The following is a 24,150-nucleotide window of genomic DNA, read 5'->3' as shown; positions in this document are numbered from 1 at the left end:
ACGGCGCGACAGTGGTAGGGATCTATTGTGCTTTCAGGTCAGGCCAGGATTGTGTCCGTAATACGCATGTGTCACAGCCGTCATCTATTGCGTTGTTATCAGTATTCATTAAAGCGGTACTCCGCTGGCCAGCGTTCGGAACATTTAGTTCCGAATGTTGTGTGCGCGCTGCGGGGGGGTCGGCCACAACCCCTTGCAACGTCAGGCCACACCCCCTCAATGCAAGTCTATGGGAGGGGGCGTGACATCCGTCACGCCCCCTCCCATAGACTTGCATTGAGGGGGCATGGCCTGACATCACGAGGGGGCGTGACCGAACACACAGCGAACACACAACATTCGGAACTAAATGTTCCGAATGCTGGCAGCGGAGTACCGCTTTAAAGGGCTTGTAAAAGAAGAAAAAAGCATGACTGGGTTTTTTTAAAAGCAGTGCCGCGCTCCTCCACAGGTTGTGTCTGGTACTGCAGCTCAGCCTCATACATCTCAATAAATAATAAGTGTGGCATTGCTTCTGGAAGAAAGCAGCCTTGTCTTTTTGAGGGTAATTTTGCAAGAAAAAATAAAAAATAAATGCTGGAAAAAGCGCCATAGACAACGCCCAAAAAAAATGTCTGCTTGGAGTCAATGTTGAAATGACATACATAAAATACCATAGCCTGAGCATGCTGCCATTAAAAAAATGCCACTTAAAGGGGTACTCCGGTGGAAAACTTTATTTTTTTTTTAAATCAACTGATGCCAGAAAGGTAAACAGATTTGTAAATGACTTCTATTAAAAAAAAATCTTAATCCTTCCAGTACTTATTAGTGGCTGTATACTACAGAGGAAATTCTTTTCTTTTTGGATTTCTTTTCTGTCACGACCACAGTGCTCTCTGCTGACACCTCTGTCCATGTCAGGTAACTGTCCAGAGCAGGAGAAAATCCCCATAGCAAACATATGCTGCTTTGGACAGTTCCTAAAATGGACAGAGGTGTCAGCAGAGAGCACTGCGGTCGTGACAGAAAAGAAATCCAAAAAGAAAAGAACTTCCTCTGGAGCATACAGCCGCTAATAAGTACTGGAAGGGTCAATATTTTTAAAATAGAAGTCATTTACAAATCTGTTTACCTTTCTGGCACCAGTTGATTTAAAAAAAAAAAAAAAGTTTTCCACCGGAGTACCCCTTTAAGTGGCATTTTTTTTAATGGCAGCATGCTCAGGCTATGGTGTTTTTTTTGCCTATTTTGTGCTGTTCCTTCTCCCGTATGGGTTGTAAAAAGAAACGCATAGAAAAAGAAAACATGTGTAAATGCGTGTGCGTTTTTTCTGCCCTATTTTCCTCACATGCTCCAATAGAAATTCTGCAAAGTATCATATGACCTGTAATGAGAAAAAACGTGAGGGGAAAAAAAAGGTGCAAAAAAACTGCATATACTAATACTCTAATTTGTGGCACTTTTTCAGCCCCCCAAAAAAACACATAGTAAAAAATATGTCTGAAGGAAACAAGTATAGACATACAGACTGCTGAAACCCCACCCACTTGCAGTGATGGGCGTGGCTTTCAAATAGTACCTGGAGTGAGCCTTTAAAAGAGTGTTTCCCAACCAGGGTGCCTCAAGTTGTTGCAAAACTACAACTCCCAGCATACCCGGACAGCGAAAGGCTGTCCGGGTAAGCTGGGAGTTGTAGTTTTGCAACAGCTGGAGGCACCCTGGTTGGGAAACACTGTTTTAGGGCTAGTCCAAACTGCCGGCCCAGTTTAGCGTCCCATTGTTTTCAATGAGAATCACTACTCTGTTCAGACTGTGCACCCCCTGCAAGTGGACATTCAGCCAGCGGAATTTTGCTGATTGAATGCCCGCAGTGTGGATGAGCCCTTAAAGGGAATCTGTCAGCTGCATTTGCTGTTAAAGGCGTTATCCAGGAAAAAAACTTTTCTTTACATATCAACTGGCTCCAGAAAATCAAACAGATTCGTAAATTACTTCTATTAAAAAAATCTTAATCCTTTCAGTACTTATGAGCTTCTGAAGTTAAGGTTGTTCTTTTCTGTCTAAGTGCTCTCTGTGGAGAACCGCCCAGTTTAGAAGAAAATCCCCATAGCAAACCTCTTCTAAACTGGGCGGTTCCCGAGACACGTGTCATCAGAGAGGACTTAGACAGAAAAGAACAACCTGAACTTCAGAAGCTCATAAGTACTGAAAGGATTAAGATTTTTTTAATAGAAGTAATTTACAAATCTGTTTGACTTTCTGGAGCCAGTTGATATATATAAAAAAAAAAAAAAAAAGTTTTTTCCTGGATAACCCCTTTAAGAGCTGCAGCAACCATTGGATAGCGGTTAGGGTATAAAAGAACTGAACCCATCCTGGACCAGATAGTGGCTGCCCAACTTGCAGAATTGTTTTTCTCAGCCAAGTGTCAAGGAGGCAGAACCAAACTGTTTAAGTGCCACAGCTCAGCATGACTTCTTGCTCACCCACAACTTCCAGCACCTCCTTGATCGCTATACAGAGATCTGTATGTCAGTTAAAAAAAGGGCTGAGAAGTAAGGGTAAGTTAGGAGGCGTGTCAGGCTATGGCACTTGAGCAACTCAGCCATGCCTCCTTGACACATGGCTGAAAACTAAAAAAAAGGCGATTTTATTTGAGTTTCACAACCATCATCATCTCCAAGAAAGCTACAGTTTGATTTTATACCCAAACAGCTATTTATACCCTAAAAGCTGACAGATTCCCTTTAAAGGAGTACTCCGGCGCGCACTTTTTTCCTTTTATCCTTTTATCCCTTTTATTCCTTGTTAGCCCGGCACGTCACACGGAGCTTCAGCCTATCACCGGCCGCAGTGATGTCCCGCCTCGGCCAGTGATAGGCTGAAGCTCCGTGTGACGTGCCGGGCTAACCGGAAGTAAGAAGAATACAGCCCGGGGACCGAACACGTGTACCGGAGCTCCGGGGGCTCGTTGGCAGGTAAGAGAAAGTGTGTTTTCTTTTATTTTGCAGCCCGGACGGGATAAAAGGAAAAAAGTGCGCGCCGGAGTACTCCTTTAAGCATGTGACTATTTCTTTAAGGATCCTCCTTAAGAAAGAACAAAGCCTTAATTATAAAACCGCTAGCCGGCATATGGACGTCACGGAAATGTAATGGTTCATTGAATACCATGTACTGGAGAGAAAAAATAAAATAGTGTATTAGAAGACTAAATGTTCTAATTCCAGGCCCAAAAAGTGAGACAGACACAGTCAGCGGTGACACAATGCTGCGGAGTCACCTGATACTGCTGCAGATGTCCTCAATGAGTCACAACTATGAAACATTCCCTTCTTTAAACTTCTGTGCATTGTAGGCAATAACCAAAGATAAAACGATTGCGCTGAATAATCCCAATAATCCCATCCCCCCCCCCCCCTCCCCATCAGACCTTCACAGATCTATCCTTTTAAGCATAGACAGGATTGTATAATGCTAGAACCACACACAGGCATTTTATTGTCGTCTTAGATGCAGTAAACCAAACACAGGAGTGTATATGTGTTAAGAAGAATCAGTCCTTTCTTTATACCGTATCTGCTCGATTTTAAGACGACCCTTATTATAAAATGATCCCTTGAATTTTGGATTTTATTAAAAGAAATAAATAGGTATGAAGGTAAGACCTATCTATAGGGGAAAATAAAACAACTCCCCTCCATATCATTTCCACAACAATTCCCCTCAGATCATATCCATTCACCTTATGATATCTGACCATTCCCCCCATGTCACATCCAATCCCCTCATGACCAATACCCCCATGTCATAGCATGGCTTTTCCCCTCATATCATATTGATCCCTGCTTTTTATATCATATCCATTTCCCTCAGATCATATCTATTCCCCTTATATCATATACAGTCATGGCCGTAAATGATGGCACCCCTGACATTTTTCTGGAAAATGAAGTATTTCTCACAGAAAAGGATTGCAGTAACACATGGTTTGCTATACACATGTTTATCCCCTTTGTGTGTATTGGAACTAAACCAAAAAAGGGAGGAAAAAAAGCTAATTGGACATAATGTCACCAAACTCAAAAAATGATCTGGACAAAATTATTGGCACCCTTAACTTAATATTTGGTTGCACACCCTTGGAAAAAATTACTGAAATGAGTCGCTTCCTATAACCATCAATAAGCTTCTTACACCTCTCAGCCGGAATGTTGGACCACTCTTCCTTTGCAAACTGCTCCAGGTCTCTTATTGGAAGGCGCCTTTTCCCAACAGCAATTTTAAGATCTCTCCACAGGTGTTCAATGGGATTTAGATCTGGACTCATTGCTGCCACTTCAGAACTCTCCAGTGTTTTGTTGCCTTCCATTTCTGTTTTTTTTTTATGTATGTTTGGGGTCATTGTCCTGCTGAAAGACCCAACATCTCGGATGCAAACCCAGCTTTCTGACACTGGGCTGTACAGTGAGACCCAAAATTTGTTGGTAATCCTCAGATTTCATGATGTCTTTCACACATTCAGCAAAACAACCCCAAAACATCATTGAACCTCCACCATATTTCACTGTGGGTACTGTGTTTTTTTCTTTGTAGGCCTCATTCCGTTTTCGGTAAACAGTAGAATGATGTGCTTTACCAAAAAGCTCTATCTTGGTCTCATCTGTCCACAAGATATTTTCCAAGAAGTATTTTGGCTTACTCAAGTTCATTTTGGCAAAATGTGGTCTTGCTTTTTTATGTCTCTGTGTCAGCAGTGGGGTCCTCCTGGGTCTCCTCCATAGCGTTTAATTTAATTTAAATGTGGACGGATAGTTTGCGCTGACACTGATGCTCCCTGAGCCTGCAGAACAGCTTAAATATCTTTGGAACTTGTTTGAGGCTGCTTATCCACCATCCGGACTATCCTGTGTTGACACCTTTCATACATTTTTCTCTTCCGTCCACGCCCAGGGAGATTAGTGCCATGGGTTGCAATGTTCTTGATAATGTTGTGCACTGTGGACTCTAGATCTCTGGAGATGGACTTGTAACCTTGAGATTGTTGATATTTTTCCACAATTTTGGTTCCCAAGTCCTCAGACAGTTCTCTTCTCCTCTTTCTGTTGTCCATGCTTAGTGTGGCACACACACACACACACACAATGCATAAGACTTATTGAACTTCTCTCCTTTTTATCTGCTTTCGGGTGTGATTTTTATATTGCCCATACCTGTTACTTGCCGGTGAGTTTAAAGGAGCATCACATGCTTGAAACAATCTTATTTTTCCACAATTTTGAAAGCGTGCCAATCATTTTTTTCCGCCCATTTTTGGAGTTTGGTGACATTATGTCCAATTTGCTTTTTTCCCTCCCTTTTTTGGTTTAGTTCCAATACACACAAAGGGAATAAACACGTGTATAGCTGCTTATACCATAGAGCACTGGGAGGAAGTGACTTCATCAAATCAAAGATCACTTCCTCCCAGCACTGGGCACTACACGGTGGTAGCGGACATGCGGATACACATGGGAGCCAGGCTGACGCTGAACTTATCGAAGCCCTAACAGCCAAATATAAAATGACCTTTTTCTTGGGATAAAAAAAACCCAAAAAAACCTTGCCTTAAAATCGAGCATATATGTTTTTTTTATTTTTTTTTATTAGGAAATCACTTTTGTGATATAATAGCGTCAAAGCCCAGGAGCTATTCTGAAGAACACGGCATTAAAACACTGTTTAAGAATTTTATCAGAAGACAATGCTGTTGTATAAAGTGCATTAGTGCCTTAGTTTCGGCTCAATATGGCAGACACAAAACAAAAAAAACTTTATTTTTCTCAAAACAATGAAGAAAACCTTATTGAAATGGTAAATTCCTCTGCTTAAACCTGTGCATTAAAATGTATCCTTGGGTTTGGAAACATCAACCTAAAGACTGGATTCACACATGCAGTTTTTAGTGCATTTTTTGGTGCAGATTTTTTATAACTTTAGTCAAAATCAAACACAGCAGATATTGCTCTAGATTTGTGAAATCTGTGGCAAGATTGGCAGCATATTTTTCCGCATGTACCTACCCTTCAGGTTGTGTTCACACTAGCATAATACTGTATCTGAGGACTTAAAGGGGTACAGGCTAGGGGATAAGATGTCTGATCGCTGATACTTCCCCACTGGGACCACCCGTGATCTCCGTGCAGGCACCATTGAACATTATGTTCAGAATCAGAAAGCTGGGTTTCGGCTGCTGTGGTTGTGACGTTACGCCACGCCCCCTCCATTCAAGTTTATGAGAGGCTGTCACGCCCACTCCCATAGACATGAATTGAGGGGCGTGGTGTGATGTCACTACAATGGCCACCCAAACCGAGCATTCTGAACGTAATGTTCAGAATGCCGAGTGCATGGACGGAGATCGACGGAGGTCCCAGCAGCAGGACCCCGTGATCAGACATCTTATCCCCTATCCTTTGAATAGGGGATAAGATGTCTAGAGGTGGAGTACCCCTTTAATCTTTTTTAGTAAGTCTCTGTAATAAGGTAAAGGACCAGTTATTATTCAACCCTGTCAACGCACTACAGCGAATACTTGATAAATAAGCCAGTTGTGCATCTTATCTTGAGACGATGGGGAGCAAGGACAACCTAGACCAGATTATGATGGCAGACCGGAATTTTGACGTCTACTTTGACCTTTGTCCTATGTCTGCTATGGACTTGGAGATGTTAAAATCAGCCTCATGGGGCAAGTGATCCAGCAATACACCATCTGTGGCTCAATGACCAAATAAATGGTTAATGTTTTACCAAATTATGTGGCCCATAAAGGACTCATTTGGAAGACAACTCTGAGCTATAAATGACTGGACTTATTCTAATTTGGCCAACTCTTTGTACGGTCGAATTAGACATTTGGTGCTATGTCACTTGGCTTTTTGGCCACCATGGTTGTCTGGTTATTTAAAACAAACATACAGTAAACTTCTTAATAAGTTAAGATAGCCATACAAGATGTTCTATTCTTCATAAAGGTTGCTAAATTTAGTTGTAAACACTGCAAAAATTTAGTATTTAGGAGGGTCAGCTGAGAGACCACTCTTGGACCATGTTTGACCCTTACAATCTATGGTTCGCCTACCAAAGCTATGCCAAATAATGTAAAGTAGATCCATAAGGAAAAATAATGGCTCTCTAGTGGGACATATTGGAGGTAGCTTATCGATAAGTCAGTGCAGAAGCCTAATGCAGAAGCCTTAAAACATGACTAGGGATTATCAGCTAAATCAAAATTAATTTCCTACATAGACAGTTGAGCTCTGGCACCTTCTCAGTACAAAACAGGGTGCATGTCGACTGGATGAGATGGCTTTGACGTAGGTCTGAAGAGATGTTTCTCCTTGGGGAAGCTAGCTTCAATAGGTGCCACTAGAAAACCAGTTCTATTCTTTTTCTGGAGGTTGGTACTTTGCGTCCTTTTTTTTGAGCATGGAGCATGTCTATGCCAGCTTTGTGGTCTCCCCAAAGAGACATGTTACCACTCTCGGACCCTTGCCAAATGATTTCATAGATCAGTCAACTCCAGCTGATCTCAGCATACCTTGGTGGGTTGTTCATGATGTTAAGATACACCGTGGCCTGTTTTACCTTCCAAGAGTGGACACCATCACCAACCCTCCTGCCTCTAGAGGAATGTAGATATATATGTTTGGACAATAGGAATGTGCAAACGAATGGTGAAATTGGTGAAAACTTCTGGTCTAAACAACTTTCAACAAGAACTCATGTGTATGTACAGTAGGCTGACTAGGATCAACAACCTCAATGGACAGCAAATGAGTCCTACACCAGTGTTATTTTCTGGCAGTATTGTTGATGTTGACAAATTGTGGACATTTTCTAGAGTTCTCAAAGAGGAATTAGTCTGGTTCATTGTAGGGTTAACAGTATTACGCCCCCATACAGGTGGTCTGGTAGGAATGAGTTACTGTTTATTGGAGTTTTGGCTCCACCACCCGCTTTCCCAAATAATTTCACATTGACCATGAAATGGTGAAGAGCTTAGAAAGTCTCTTCTTTAATCTGTCACAATAACCGTCTAGGAGGAATGAAAAAACAATGTATTATGCAAGTACGGGCAAATGTCTTTTTAATTAATGACTTGTATATTCATCATTTGTTGTACGATTTTTCAGTAAAATAAATTGCACCTTTTTTTTTAAACTTTGTTATGTGGTTTGTTATATCTGGTTTTACACATGAACCTTAGTATGGACCCAGAATAAACTTGTGGCCAACCCCCAAAAATCTGTACCAGAAAGTTAAACAGATTTTTAAATTATTTCTATTTAAAAATCGTAATCCTTCCAGTACTTATCAGCTGTTGTATGCTCCAGATGAAGTTATTTTCTTTTTAAATGTCCTTTCTGTTTGACCACAGTGCTCTCTGCTTACACCTCTGTCCATGTCAGGAACTGTCCATAGTAGGAGCAAGGAGGTAGGAGGTGTTAGCAGAGAGCACTGTGGTCAGACAGAAAGGAAATTCAAAAAGAAAATAACTTCCTGTGGAGCATACAGCAGCTGATAAGTACTGGAAGGATTAAGATTTGTAAATAGAAGTAATTTACAAATCTGTTCAACTTTCTGGCACCAGTTGATTAAGGTGTCCTGATCACACAACCTTTTACAGTTTTTTTGATTCACCCTTGTGTCCCTGAAAAACAAGGCTTTATAGTTAATCTGATAATTTAGGGAATCAGTCAGATGGGTGTGAACTTAGTTTTAGGGTACGTTCACTTGAGCGGATCCCCAGCGCATATTACACTGCAGATCCGCTGCTGAAGGACCGCTGTATGCTGCCTTTACAGGTGCCTGCTCGGAGCGGCAATCCGCCACTATGAGCAGACACACAGTGATGTGCGAGTTGCCGTGCACATGCGCAGTATACTCGCACATTGCGGCAGCTCTCGGCCAAGCTCATAGAGCAGGGGGAGTGGCCGCGATGTGTGCGAGTACACCGCGCGTGCGCAGCAACTCGCACATCACTTCAGTGTGTCTGCTTGTAGCGGCACCAGTAAAGGTAGCATACAGCGGTCCTACAACGGCGGATCCGCAGTATAATACGCGCTGGGGATCCACTTGTGTGAAAATACCCTTAAAAGGTCATGGGTGGGATTATACAATCAGATGGTATGTATTAGGCATACACGCTTCTCAATATACAACATTTACACCCACAACTGTTTAATCCCACCCATCACCTCGTATTCACTCCCAATATAAAAATTAAGTTTGTGCTAAGTAAAGGAAGCACCTTGACATGAAAATTAAGGGGCTACTAGGGAAGGCACTAAAAGGGGTGCCTGAGACTGAAACACTAAATGGGGCACCTGAAGAAGTCTCTGGTAAGAGCACCAGAGGACACATCTGGTGAAGACACTGAAAGAAGTTTCTAGTACATACATGAAAAGGAAACCAGAGACAGACACAATAGTCTGGAGAAAACTGAACCTGGAGAAAACTGATTGAAATACCTGGAGCTATTTTAAAAGGGACCTGAAATGGGCACTGAAGGACCACCCAGGTAGATGATAAAAGATTAGCTAGTACAGGGCATTTAATAGGGTGACCTAAGCAGAGACACTTAAAGTGCACCTGTCGTCAACAAAAACTTTTGATATAATATAGATAATACCATTATATGTATATTTGTAATATACATTGGCTCAAAATTGTGTATATTTTTGGGTGAAAAAATGCTGTCCCTGCAGCTATTGTCTGTGTGTCTCTATGATGAGTCCAAAAACAGGAAGTGAGGGCAGGACAAGCAGGGATCTGTGCAGACTTTTGGCTTGTCAATCATCCTGATGTATGAGATAGGGGAATGTTATAGAGCCTCAGTGCACACTGTCCTGCTTTTTCTTACTGCACAGAGTCCTGCTTGTCCATCCTCACTTCCTGTATTTGGTCTTCTCATAGAGACACACAGGTATTAGCTGCAGGGAATTTTTTTTAACCAATGTATATTACAAATATACATATAATGGTATTATCTACTGTCATGCTCCGCGCTCCAGCCACCTGCACCGGCCGCGAGCGCATTGTTCCCTTGTCCCCGGCTGGTGGTGGAGCTGGGATTCGCATTGCGGGACATGCCCACATGCGAATCCCAGCCCGTCACTCACCTCTCTCCTCTGCTGCCTCTGCTGTGTCTCAGCTCCGGCGCGCGTGTCCCCGTCCTTTAGGGCGCGCGCGCCGAAGCTCAAAAATTTAAAGGGCCAGTACGCCCATAATTATTGTGTACACCTGACACCATCCTATAAGTCCATGCACCCCCCACACTTCCCTGTTGGATCTTTAGTGCCCCTAGCCTGAGATTAAGCGTCCCTATAGCCTGTTAGCCTTACCCGTGTATCCAGACCTTCCGCTACGTTATTAGACTCCGCACCTTTGCCGCCTGCCTTGACCTTCTGCTACATTTGATTACGCTACTGCCTTATCCTTCGGTACTTCGCCTTGCCCAGCTACCTGCGCGGTTGAGCCGTGTTGGGGGGTAGCGACCTGGGTGTCGCCTGCCGCAGAAAGCCCATCCTGCCTTGCGGCAGGCTCTGGTGAAGACCAGCGGCACCTTAGACTCCGCTCCCCGCTACGGTCCGAGTCATCAGCCACACAGGTTAGAGGATCCACATCCAGCTCCGTTACATCTACATTATATAAAAAGTTTTTGTTGACGACAGGTACACTTTAAACGGGCACCTGGGAAAGACTGATGGAAGCACCTGGAGGTCCTCTGACAGGCAATGCAGTACTAGGCATCTAATGGGACACCTAGGGAAGACTCTGAAGGAAGTATGTAGGACAAATGACACTATTGGGGTATCAGCTGCCCATCTGTGTGTATCATGTGGTATTTTAGAGATCTGTTTGTTTTGGGGGTCTGATTTTGTACCTATAAGGCCAAATTAAATGTACAAATATCATAACTGGTGACTATCCACGCCTTGCTCCATCATTCACTGCATTTATCTAGAAAAACCATACGATCTCTTATTTTGTCCTTTCCGACAGTGCCATTTCTACTTGCAAACATTCTCCGTGCTGTTTAATATTTTCCTCGCTTCCATCTGTTTCTAATGTAATTCTGATCTGTAGTGATGGAGCGCATTAGCATTTCCTTGATTTGGTATCTTCTGATGATTAACAAATCTTTCCTGCTCCAAAATAGCATCAATAAACAATGAGGCCTTCATAATCATATCTGTAAGTCACCGCACAGCAAGGATCTGCCGTGAGAGATGTCAGACTACATCCAATGTCAACCTACAACCTTTCTCAGTCTTCTTGACCCTCAAGTTTTCTGGTTTACCCATTGGACACACTGAATTTTGTTTGCATTGTCTCTTCGAAAAGTGTAGGTGCAGAAAAGACAGATCAATGGGGCTGCTATGGAGCCTCTTAGAGAGAGTTAGGTATTTAAAGGGGTACTCCATCCATAGACATCTTATCCCCTATCCAATGGATAGGGAATAAGATGTCTGATCACGGGGGTCCCGCTGCTGGGGACCCTTGCGATCTCCCTGCTGCACCTGGCGTTCGTTTAGAGGCTCGTGACGTCACACAACGCCCCCTCAATGCAAGTCTATGGGAGGGGGCATGACAGCCGTCACGCCCCCTCCCATAGACTTGCATTGAGGGGGCGTGGCCATGACATAACGAGCCTCTGCCTCGTATCGCCAGTCATCTGGCACAAAGTTCACTCCGTGCACCGGATGTCTGGGGTGCCGCAGCCGAGATCGCGGGGGTCCCCAGCGGTGGAACCCCAGCGATCAGACATCTTATCCCCTATCCTTTGGATAGAGGACAAGATGTCTAGGGGCGGAGTACCCCTTTAAGTTGGTCATATCCCCATTTTATTGGGTGTTCAGAACCTGCAGACGAATGTAGTCTCTACATGTACTGATGCCAGGAAAATGGAATCAGGACTCCTTGAGGGTTAGAAGCATGGTGGTGACAAGCACCACCTGAACGGAGACTCATCTTCATCCTTACAATGATGTCTCCACTTACCTCATCCAAGTATCATCATTAGGAAGTAACACAAATGATTCAAGCCTAATAAGCACCGTGTCAGACAGTTCTGGTAGAGGCACCACCAAAGCCAATTAATCATAAGGTTCACTTACCTTCACACAAGGTTGGTCAAAGGACCTTTATGAAAATCAAGTTTGCTACACTTTGATGCACCATATTACAGCTAACCCTTAGTGTTACAAGCTAGCCCACTGGCTCATGGATATAGGGTTAAAATTTAACATTAGGCACCTAAATTAAATATGGCAGCATCTATATACCGTATTTTTCGCAGTATAAGATGCACTTTTTCTTCTTATACGGCGAATACACCCCTATCGCGGCGGTCCCTGCGGCCATCAACGGCCGGGACCCGCGGCTAATACAGGACATCACCGATCGCTGTGATGCCCTGTATTAACCCTTCAGACGCGGCGATCAAAGCTGACCGCCGCGTCTGAAGGGAAAGTGACACTAACCCATCTGTTCAGTCAGGCTGTTTGGGACCGCCGCGATTTCACCGCTGTGGTCCCGAACAGCCCGACTGAATAGCCGGGTTAGTGCTTACAGGACACCGGGAGGGACCTTACCTGCCTCCTCGGTGTCTTCTCCATTCAGGGATACCCTGTATGCCGGCGCTCTCCTTCCTCGTCATCACGTCGTCGCGTATGTGCGTCGGCGTGCGTAACGACATGATGGCGGCGACGGAGAGCGAGGATACCCGGCCGGCAGCAGAGACGTTCGGGAGCGACGGGGACACGGCGACAGCGATGGAGCGACATCCAGGGCAGCAGTGACGGGTCCGGAGCGGCGGGGACACTTGAGTATTACCTCCTATGCAGTGGTCTTCAATCTGCGGACCTCCAGATGTTGCAAAACTACAACTCCCAGCATGCCCGGACAGCCGTTGGCTGTCCGGGCATGCTGGGAGTTGTAGTTTTGCAACATCTGGAGGTCCGTAGGTTGCAGACCACTATTGGGTTCAAAATCTTTATTTAGATTTTGCCCCTAAAAATTGGGTGCGTCTTATACACCGGTGCGTCCTATAGGACGAAAAATACGGTAGTTTTTTGGTTGCCCTGTCATATTAGTCATCTGTGAACCCAATAGTCATTACATCCTGACAATTTTCTGCTAGTATTTAATGTCGCTCACTAAGAAAACCCTAAGGGTCACCTTAGGATACAGTGTCGTTGTAGATGTGGAACACTTGTTCCGGAAGAAAATTTACGAGGTAAAGCTTGATGGACCGCCGTCTTCTACCGCGCTTGAAGTTTTATTTATATGGAATGAAGACGAGGACTTTAGGAAAGAGACTCTACTCCGTGTGTCCGTAGACCTTCATTTCATTACTATAGAGGCGGAGTGATGTTCTGAGATGAGTGATGAGTTGTGTGGAAGTGGACAGAATGACCTAATGTCTCTATATCTGTAGAGACGAGAAACAAATCACAGCGTTCTCACACCGAGCAGAACTGTAGGCTCTCTGGACTTCCGTTCCCATAGACTCCTTTCCCTCAGTCCGCACCAGCATCCTGCAAGCTGCTTCCGGGGCAGGCTTTCCTGCGCATAAAAGGGGAAGTGTTGCTTCCTGATACGGCACAGATAAGCAATGTAAGAATATTGCCTAACATAGAACATGACATATTAACTATTTCCAGGCCAAGTTCTATATGTGGTTATTTGTAAATGCGTAAAATGCGTGTGTTCATTGTTCATTCTCTAGAATTCGACTGTAAAGTTAATACTTATCTATCCAATCTATGTATTAACTATCTATCTATCTATCTCATATCTATCTCTTATCTATCTATCTAATATCTATCTATCTCATATCCATCCATCTATATCTATCTATCTCATATCTATCTATCATCTATCTATCTATCTCATATCTAGAAAAACAAATGGAGCAGCACTCGCAGTAGGGAAAGATGAGATGGGTGCAGGCTGTGGATGGGCCCTGGTCCTCAGACCCCAATTAGATACAGCAACCAAGTAGACGCAGCAGCACTCCGGCGTGGTGAAAATAGTTACTTTTATTTATCACCAAAATGCAATAGCGACGTTTCAACCACCTCACGTGGCCGTCCTCCGGAGAAGGACGGCCACGTGAGGTGGTTGAAACGTCGCTATTGCATTTTGGTGATAAATAAAAGTCACTATTTTCACTACGCCGGAGTGCTGCTGCGTCTACTTGGTTGCTGTATCTCATATCTATCTATCTATCTCATATCTATCTATCTCATATCTATCTATCTATATCTATCTATCTCATATGTATCTATCTATCTATCATCTATCTCATATCTATCTATCTATATCTATCTATCTCATATCTATCTATCTATCTATCTATCTCATATCTATCTATCTATATCTATCTATCTCATATCTATCTATCTATCTATCATCTATCTCATATCTATCTATCTATCTATCTATCTATCGGTAATGATGGGTTATCCAGTTCTGGAGTCCCATCGTTGCCTTACTGTGTTGGGGACCTAAGAGATTGCTGTGCCAGTGTGAATGGATCAGTATGATTTGGGACCCTAAGTCTGGGCAAAAATTCCCTTGCTAAAAATGGCGCTGAGCAACAGCCCAGTGTGAGTAGGTATGCGCCAGAAATTACGGCATCTTACTATACTCTGACGCGCCTTGCGTGTGCGCATGCGCATTTAGTATGCGCTTGTGGACGCGCACCGCGCGTCGCTGCATTCTTATGGTGCCTAGTGCGCCTGTGTGAGATACAAAGGTCACATGAGCATCACATGACCGTAGTCTCTCTTCCGGTCTAGCACCACACAGAGAAACGGAAGTAGCCATGGCGTTCCTCATGGTATATGTTTACATCTGTCATAATGAATTGGGGAGTAGGCAGTGCCAAGACCTCCCTCGACTCCTCCCTCTGCTATGTTTTTATGTGATATTCTGATATTATATACACTGTACTAAGCAATCGTGACACTAGCACTATAGAGTATATCGCCCTTAAGGCATCTTAACTTGAATTTTATCACTCTTGTTTTATGAATGTTTTATGATTGTTTGCGATCGCTGCATTTTACACTGTTTTGATATTGTAATCTAATTAATTATGCAAAACTATTGCACATGTACCACCCCTAAATATTGTGAGCACGTGCACATGTTATTTGCTTGACAAAGACCTTGAGAGACGGTTGAAACGTCGTGGCATCTGATGAATAAAGCCTGACACGCTTTCATCTTATCCTGGTGTGCTGCTGTTTTGTTGAACTGGCTATTTGTGGGGGCCCTTGACCCAGGCCGGACCAGCTTGCACCCGTAACTATCTTCCGGAGTGCGGTCCTTTTTGCGGAATTTTATCTATCTATCTCATATCTATCTATCTCATATCTATCTATCTCATCTCTATCTATCTCATCTCTATCTATCTCATATCTATGTATCTATCTAATATCTATCTATCTATCTCATGTCTATATCTATCTATCTCATATCTATCTATCTACCTCATCTCTATCTCATATCTATCTATGTATCTATCTATCTCATATCTATATACATCAATCTCATATCTATATCTATCTATCCAGAGGGTAGGCAGCACAACCGCAAAAATTGTACAGTGAAGTTCCAGGGGGGCAGGCAAGCAAATACAGTCCCAGTCACAGACTGTATAGATAAATCCAGTCCCCTTGGTATCAAATGCTTCATAATCTGGAAAACAAAGAGAACAGACTTAGTTCATCGATAATAAAATGTTCAATAATATACATATAAATATATATATATATATTACAGTGGAGATCAGAAGTTTGGGCACCCCAGGTAAAAATGTGTATTAATGTGCATAAAGAAGCCAAGGAAAGATGGAAAAATCTCCAAAAGGCATCAAATTACAGATTAGACATTCTTATAATATGTCAACAAAAGTTAGATTTTATTTCCATCATTTACACTTTCAAAATAACAGAAAACAAAAAAATGGCGTCTGCAAAAGTTTGGGCACCCTGCAGAGTTAATATCTTGTACTGCCCCCTTTGTCAAGTATCACAGCTTGTAAACACTTTTTGTAGCCAGCCAAGAGTCTTTCAATTGTTGTTTTGAGGTATCTTTGCCCATTCTTCCTTACAAAAGTCTTCCAGTTCTTTGAGATTTCTGGGCTGTCTGTCACGCACTACTCTTTTAAGGTCTATCAATAGATTTTCTATTATGTTGAGGTCAGGAGATTGTGAAGGCCATGGCAAAACCTTCAGTTTACGCCTCTTGATGTAATCCCCCGTGGATTTCGAGGTGTGTTTAGGATCATTATCCATTTGTCGAAGCCATCCTCTCTTTAACTTCAGCTTTTTCACAGATGGCATCAAGTTAACTTCCAAAATTTGCTGAAATTTTATTGAATCCATTTTTCCTTCTACTCGTGAGATATTCCATGTGCCACTGGCTGCAATACAATACCAAAGCATGATTGATCCACCCCCATGCTTAACAGTTGGACAGAGGTTCTTTTCATTAAATTCTGTTCCCTTCTTCTCCAAACGTACCTTTGCTCATTCCGGCCAAAAAGTTCAATTTTCAACTCATCGGTCCACAGAACTTGTTTCCAAAATGCATAAGGCTTGTCTATGTGTTCAGTTGCAAAGTTCAAGCTCTGATTTTTGTGGGGAGGACGTAGAAGAGGTTTTCTTTTGATGACTCTTCCATGAAGACCATATTTGTACAAGTATCTCTTTATAGTGGAATAGTGTACCACAACTCCAGTGTCTGCCAGATCTTTCTGAAGGGATTGTGCAGTCGAACGTGGGTTTTGAATTGTTTTTCTCACAATCCTCCGTGCTGTTCTGTCTGATATTTTTCTTGGTCTTCCAGATCTTGCTTTAACTTCCACTGTTCCTGATGACTGCCATTTCTTAATTACATTCGGAACAGAGGATATTGACATCTGAAAACGTTTTGCTATCTTCTTATAGCCTTCTACAGCTTTGTGAGCGTCAACTATTTTCAGTTTCAGATTTCTAGACAACTGCTTAGAAGAACCCATGGTGCTGATTGTTGGGGCAAGGTCAGATGAGTCTGGGCATTTAAAACCTTTGAGATTGACATCACCTGGTCTTCCCAGATGATGATTGAGAACAATCCATGACACTGGCAGGTCTCAGCCATGCAAAGGGGGCAGTGCATGCTATAAATTCTGCAGGGTGCCCAAACTTTTGCAGACACCATTTTTTTGTTTTCTGTTATTTTGAAAGTGTAAATGATGGAAATAAAATCTAACTTTTGTTGACATATTACAAGAATGTCTAATCTGTAATTTGATGCCTTTTGGAGATTTTTTTGTCCATCTTTCCTTGGCTTCTTTATGCACATTAATACAAATTTTTACCTGGGGTGCCCAAACTTTTGATCCCCACTGTATATATACATATATATATATATATATATATATATATATATAACTAATGCAATAATCTCAAATGAAGACATCAACTAGGCATTATAGATTGAAGAAGTTACTGCAGAATCAATGTATAAACCAAAAGGGCATAAGGTACCTAACTCATAAATCCAAAAAAGTTCCCTTTTCTCCCCGCTTGGATGTCGGAATATGGTCCAAGAGTGTAAAGCGTAAATAGTTTTCCGTATGTCCGCCTCAACAAAATGCTTCAACAACAACAAATCCATCCGGGCCTTCCTTATGGAATACCGGTGTTGGTTGAGGAGGGTACGTAAATATTTCTTCTGTTGAACTTACACATCCTTAGTTACAGTTACTTGTGAAGGGTCTCAATTTTTGTCCCACTAATGGACCTAACTGGTTCCAATTAGAACTCGACTGTATACAATTTTTAAGGAAACTAAAGTTAAAAACCTGGTTTGCGAGTAGAACAACGGATTTGTCTGTACCTATCTCTAGTAGCAACGAACGTGTGGGTTTCAAGGCTGCAGACTATGGTTTGAAGGTCCCCAGCAATTTCAACCCTCAGGTTGGCTCTAGTGCCATTGACACATTTTGTACGTTGGTTAGACGGGACCTAGACAAAATTTGTATGGAAGGTGATGAATGTAATCAATCTAACTTGACTAAGACACAGCGTATGGCTCTTAACCTATTAGTCCATGACCACAACTTAATCTTCAAACCCGCTGACAAAGGCGGGGCAGTTGTGGTCATGGACTGATCGAAATATTTGGGCAAAATTTACCGACAACTCTCCAGTTGAAATCAGATCCAAGATGTGGAATAGAGGAAAAGATTTCTGATTGTTTAACAATAGCTTTACATTATGGATTGATAGATAAACCACTATTTGATTATTTATCTGTTTTACATCCTACTACTCCCTTTTTGTATATTTTACCGAAAATCCACAAATCTCTTGTGGAACCTCCCGGTAGACTCATTGTCTCCAGGAGGGTGTCAATAACCAGTTCCATTTCAGTTTTTCTTGACCGTGTTCTGACACCATACACTGTAAATTCAAGATCCTTTATTTGTGACACCGCAGATTTTCTTAGATTAAAACAGTGAGTCTTCCTCCTAATACCATCCTTGCCTCTTTGGATGTTACATCATTGTATACATCTATTCCACATGAGGCAGGACTAGAAGCAGTAAGAAGAGCTATTGAACCAGATTTTTCAGTGGAAAAATGTGAATTCATATTGTCATTATTAGAGATCATGCTCAAATTTAATTACTTTATGTTTAATGACACATTTTATTTACAGTTGTCCGGAACCACCATGGGCATCAACGTGGCACCAACCTATGCCAACTTGTTCATGGGGGCCCTGGAGGAGACAGTCATCTATGGGTGCCACCACTTCAGCCATGTGCTGGGGTGGTGGCACTACATTGACGACGTCTTCTTCATTTGGACAGGTACTGAACCACAGCTTTATGATTTTCTGACATTCTTAAACCAGGTTAATAATCACATCAAATTTATTTTGACTTTTTCTTCTGTTTCTGTACAATTTTTAGATACATTGGTATCAATAGATGGAGATCTTCTTACTACTGACTTATTTGTAAAGCCGATGGATAGTAACTCTATCATCCTCAGATTTGATTTGAGTCATCATCCCCGCCCCATGGTCCGGTCCCTCCCCTCTAGTCAGATGGTGAAGGTCCGCCTGGTGGTTGGGAAGGATGAGAAACTTGAACCTGCTTTGGACAACATGATTTTGAATTTTACCAAGAGGGGTTATCCCCTAGAACAGATCTACTAAGTGAAAGTAAAAACATAATGTTAACCATGGACAGAAGACAGTTAATTCACCAACCAAAACATGAGGGGACATCCCCCAGGGTGGCGTCTACCTACAACTCTAGGTCTGGAGAAATCATAGATTATTGCAAATGCTTGAGATATGTTCTTGCCTTTATACACTGAGATGATGATGATTTTGTGTACCACTTTGTTTTGCACTATTGTTATAATTTGCACTATGGATGTACTGTATTATGGATACAATTTTATATATTGTGATAAGTATTATATAGATTTTTTGTAATATGGACAATAAGTGAAGAAAATGGAAGTGTAATTTTGTGAGGAATGTATAATTATTTGGAAATCTAATAAAACAAAAGTAAAAAAAAAAAAAAAGTATTGTATAGATTGATTAATGATTTCACTAATGATGCACCTTATAAAATGCAACTGTTGTAACCTTTGCACCATGCTTGATAAATATGGTGTGATACCGTTAAAATGTTTCATCTGACAATGGGTCAATAAAGAACTACTGAGTTTTACCACACATCTTGCGGGTGTGCTTCTGGATTTCTTTTGACTGAATGTATCTATCTATCTATCTATCTCTCTATCTAATATCTATCTATATATCTCATATCTATCTATCTCATATCTATCTATCTAGCTATCTCTCTCATATCTATTTATCTCATATCTATCTCCTATCAATCTATCTCCTATCGATCTATCTCATATCTATCTATCTCATATCTATCTATCTTATATCTATCTCAAATCTATCTCCTATCGATCTATCTCATTTCTATCTAATATCTATCTATCTTATATCTATCTCATATCTATCTATCTAATATCTATCTCCTATCTATCTATCTCCTATCTATCTATCTATCTATCTCATATCTATCTATCTCCAATCTATCTATCTCCTATCTATCTATCTCCTATCTATCTATCTATCTCCTATCTATCTATCTATCTATCTATCTATCTAGAGAATCGAAAAGACCGCAGCACACAAAAGATCTCCGGTGCAAATAAAGTGACTAGTTTATTCCATCATCAGCAAGACAATTGCAACGTTTCACGCATGGAAGGGAGCCTAACTGTGCTGCAATGGGTGCGGTGATGTGTGGGAGGGAGAAAAATTTACTCACACTTACAAACAAGGGATCCTGGGACTTGTAGTTGGAGGAACTCCAACAAGAAATAGCCATTTCACTAACGGAAAGCAGCAGCCTTATTGTAATCTTCCAACACACCCATTTAGCCCCAAGACAAGCACGGATGCTTCCTAAGCATGTCCATTACTGTCTGGCAGGTAAGTAGTAAAGTCACCTTACCTTTAACATGTAGAGAAAAAAAAACCTGGCACTCAATATGCAGATTGTGTGATTTTTATTTTTGCAATCCATAGACACAAATATATTGAAGTTTCGATCCCATTGTGCCTTCATCAGAATTCCGAAATGCTGTGGAGGCTGGTATAAACAGATAGGCGTCACCAGTTTCACTGCATCTGGCACTCATTCTGACATCCACTGCTCAGTGGAAGTGGCAACACCCAGGCAAGCACTGAGCTCTCCCTTACTCACTCATTCACTTCCTCCCTGAGTCTGCTGTGCTGTGCTGGGTCTCTCCTTATCCAATCACTGCAGGCTTCTCTGTAACCCTCTCCTCTTTGTTTTCATGCTGCAGTCTGTTAGGACAGGAGGGACTCCTGGACTTTGTCCCTGTCTGTGCTTCAGCTGGGACAAAGATGATGCTGCAGCCAGACAGGATTATGTTCTAGATCGTATGGGGACCCCTAGTGGTCTTTTTTTTTTTTTATAAGCCATTATTTCTATAAAAATTAGATAAGAAATATTTTGGAAGTATATTAGAAAGGTTAAGGGGGTACTCCAGTGGAAATTTTTTTTTTTTTTAAATCAACTGGTGCCAAACAGACTTGTAACTTACTTCTATTAAAAAAATCTTAATCCTTCCAGTACTTATTAGCAGCTGTATGTTACATGCTACAAATTCTTTTCTTTTTTAATTTCTTTTTTGTCTTGTCCACAGTGCTCTCTGCTGACACCTGATGTCCATCTCAGGAACTGTCCAGAGCAGGAGAAAATCCCCATAGCAAACCTGTTCTGCTCTGGACAGTTCCTGACACAGACAGAGGTGTCAGCAGAGAGCACTGTGGACAAGACTAAAAATAAATTCAAAAAGAAAAGAATTTAGTCTATAGTATACAGCTGTTAATAAGTACTGAGAGGATTGAGATTTTTAAATAGAAGTAATTTACAAATCTGTTAAACTTTTTGGCACCAGTTCATTTAAAATAAAAGTTTTCCACTGGAGTACCCCTTTAAGGTTTTGAAGAGATGTACAACAGTGATTCTGACAGTGCCCATTCAAAGATGACCAAAGTCTCAGAAATCCCTGATGGTCATGTACAGTGACCCCCCCGACCTACGATGGCCCCAACATACGATCATTTCAACATACGATGGCCTCTCAGAGGCAGCATCAACATACGATGCTTTTGTATGTCGGGGCCATCGCATAAACGGCTATCCGGCAGCGCAGACTGCTTCAGCTACCACCGGATAGCCGTTTACGGTGCCCCGTGTGGTCCGCTGACGATCACGTACCTGTCCTCGGGGCTCCGGCGCGTCCTCTTCGGGATCCCCTGCATCGTCGGCGCTCTCCATCGTTGTCATCACGTCGCTGCGCACGCTGTCCCGTCATCCAATAGGAGCGGCGTGCGTAACGACGTGATGGCGGCGACGGAGAGCGCGGATGCCGGGGAAGCAGAGGCCTTGCCGGAGCATCGGGGACACCCCGGGGACAGCAGCAGCGGTGATGAGCGGTGACGGTCCAGAGCGGCGGGGATACGTGAGTATAACCTCCAATTCCAGTGGTCTTCAACCTGCAGACCTCCAGATGTTGCAAAACTACAACTCCCAGCATGCCCGGACAGCCGTTGGCCGTTGAGGGACCACTGTACTGCCACTGTTGGCCGTTGAGGGACCACTGTACTGCCTTTTAATCCTGTATGATTTAATTGTCCTTTAATCTAGTATAAAGCAGATTAAAGTTGGAGGATATGTTCATTTCCTTCCCACAATATATTTTTTCAGTCAAAGCACCAGGATTATTATCCTCCCTCGTCACTTGTCGCCATGTGTACAGATGACTGAGGTTAACAATCATTGTTTCCTAGTCTAGTATAACCGGCTGACCCTGAGCTCCGGTATATCCTCCTATGGAGCGCGGGGTGATTTATTTTACATTTTTGTTGCACACGGTATCAATGGTAACAGCAGCTAGAGCATTCCGGTATGAGATGGACGAGTCCGGCTTCCATCCTGTCCACTCTTCATTGCCAGGGAGAACTTTCAATGTATCTGTGTATAGGGAAATGGACATGACGGGTGCACCATGACCTCCAACCAAATAGGAGTCTGGGAATCAGTTATTGCTAGAATAACACTTGAATTGGGTGTTTTGTAAAATATGAGACCAAATATAAAAGAGTCAGCTGAAACTATTTTAAGGGAACCGGTCACCAGGTTTTACCCTATAAAACTGGTGGCAACATGTTTTAATAGTGTCTCGGGCAGTATGCTAATATGGTCCAAGTATTCATTTGGGTGTGCGGCATCCCAAAGTAGTCACCGCGCCTTGGGCTGTAATCACCCCAACTAGGCATGATTGACAGCCCTGGCATTGTCAACTCTCTCATTGAAGTCCTGCCCAGGCGCCAAAATAGCGATATCCCTTGGGAAGACGCGGCTTTTGGGTTAGTAAAAGACTTCAGGGAGCACAGCTGCATCATCCGGCCATGTCGGGGCTGTCAGTCACACCTTATCAAGCTGCAATGAATGTTCTGAACTATGTATGTATGTATATATATATATATATAGTATACAGTTGGGCAAAAAAGTATTTAGTCAGTCACCAATTGTGTAAGTTCTCCCACTTAAACAGATGAGAGAGGCCTGTAATTTTCATCATAGGTATACCTCAACTATGAGAGACAGAATGAGAAAAAAATCCATAAAATCACATTGTCTGATTTTTAAAGAATTTATTCATAAATTATGGTGGAAAATAAGTATTTGGTCACCTACAAACAAGCAAGATTTCTGGCTCTCACAGACCTGTAACTTCTTCTTTAAGAGTCTCCTCTGTCCTCCACTCGTTACCTGTATTAATGGCTCCTGTTTGAACTTGTTATCAGTATAAAAGGCACCTGTCTACAACCTCAAACAGTCACACTCCAAACTCCACTATGGCCCAAACCATAGAGCTGTCAAAGGACACCAGAAACAAAATTGTAGACCTGCACCAGGCTGGGAAGAATGAATCTGCAATAGGCAAGCAGCTTGGTGTGATGACATCAACAGTGGGAACAATTATTAGAAAATGGAAGACATACAAGACCACTGATAATCTCCCTCGATCTGGGGCTCCACGCAAGATCTCGCCCCGTAGTGTCAAAATGATCACAGGAATGGTGAGCAAAAATCCCAGAACCAGACGGGTGGACCTATTGAATGACCTGCAGAGAGCTGGGAGCAAAGTAACAAAGGCTACCATCAGTAACACACTACGCTGCCAGGGACTCAAATCATGCAGTGCCAGACGTATCCCCCTGCTTAAGCCAGTACATGTCCGGGCCCGTCTGAAGTTTGCTAAAGAGCATTTAATTGATCCACAAGAGTATTGGGACAATGTCATATGGTCAGATGAAACCAAAGGGGAACTTTTTGGTAAAAACTCAACTCGTCGTGTTTGGAGGAGAAAGAATGCTGAGTTGCATCCAAAGACCACCATACCTACTGTGAAGCATGTATTTATTTATTTTTAATGTATATTTATACATCTATCTGTGCTTCCATAATGCTTCCAAAAATTA

General features: G+C 42.4%; 1 protein-coding gene across 1 annotated transcript in view; it reads left to right on the top strand.

The window, feature by feature from the left end:
* The window catches only part of DUSP9 (dual specificity phosphatase 9), a 122,430-nt gene extending 102,861 nt beyond the window's left edge, over positions 1-19,569 (top strand). Inside the window, exon 6 of the transcript XR_008847582.1 lies at positions 19,004-19,569. The gene's annotated coding sequence lies outside the window, so the exon portion shown is untranslated. The remainder of the gene's footprint in view (positions 1-19,003) is intronic.
* Positions 19,570-24,150: the final 4,581 nt, after the last annotated feature.

Source organism: Hyla sarda, chromosome 9, assembly GCF_029499605.1.
Source record: "Hyla sarda isolate aHylSar1 chromosome 9, aHylSar1.hap1, whole genome shotgun sequence".
NCBI classification, from domain to species: domain Eukaryota; kingdom Metazoa; phylum Chordata; class Amphibia; order Anura; family Hylidae; genus Hyla; species Hyla sarda.
This window is presented reverse-complemented; position numbering and strand designations above follow the sequence as displayed.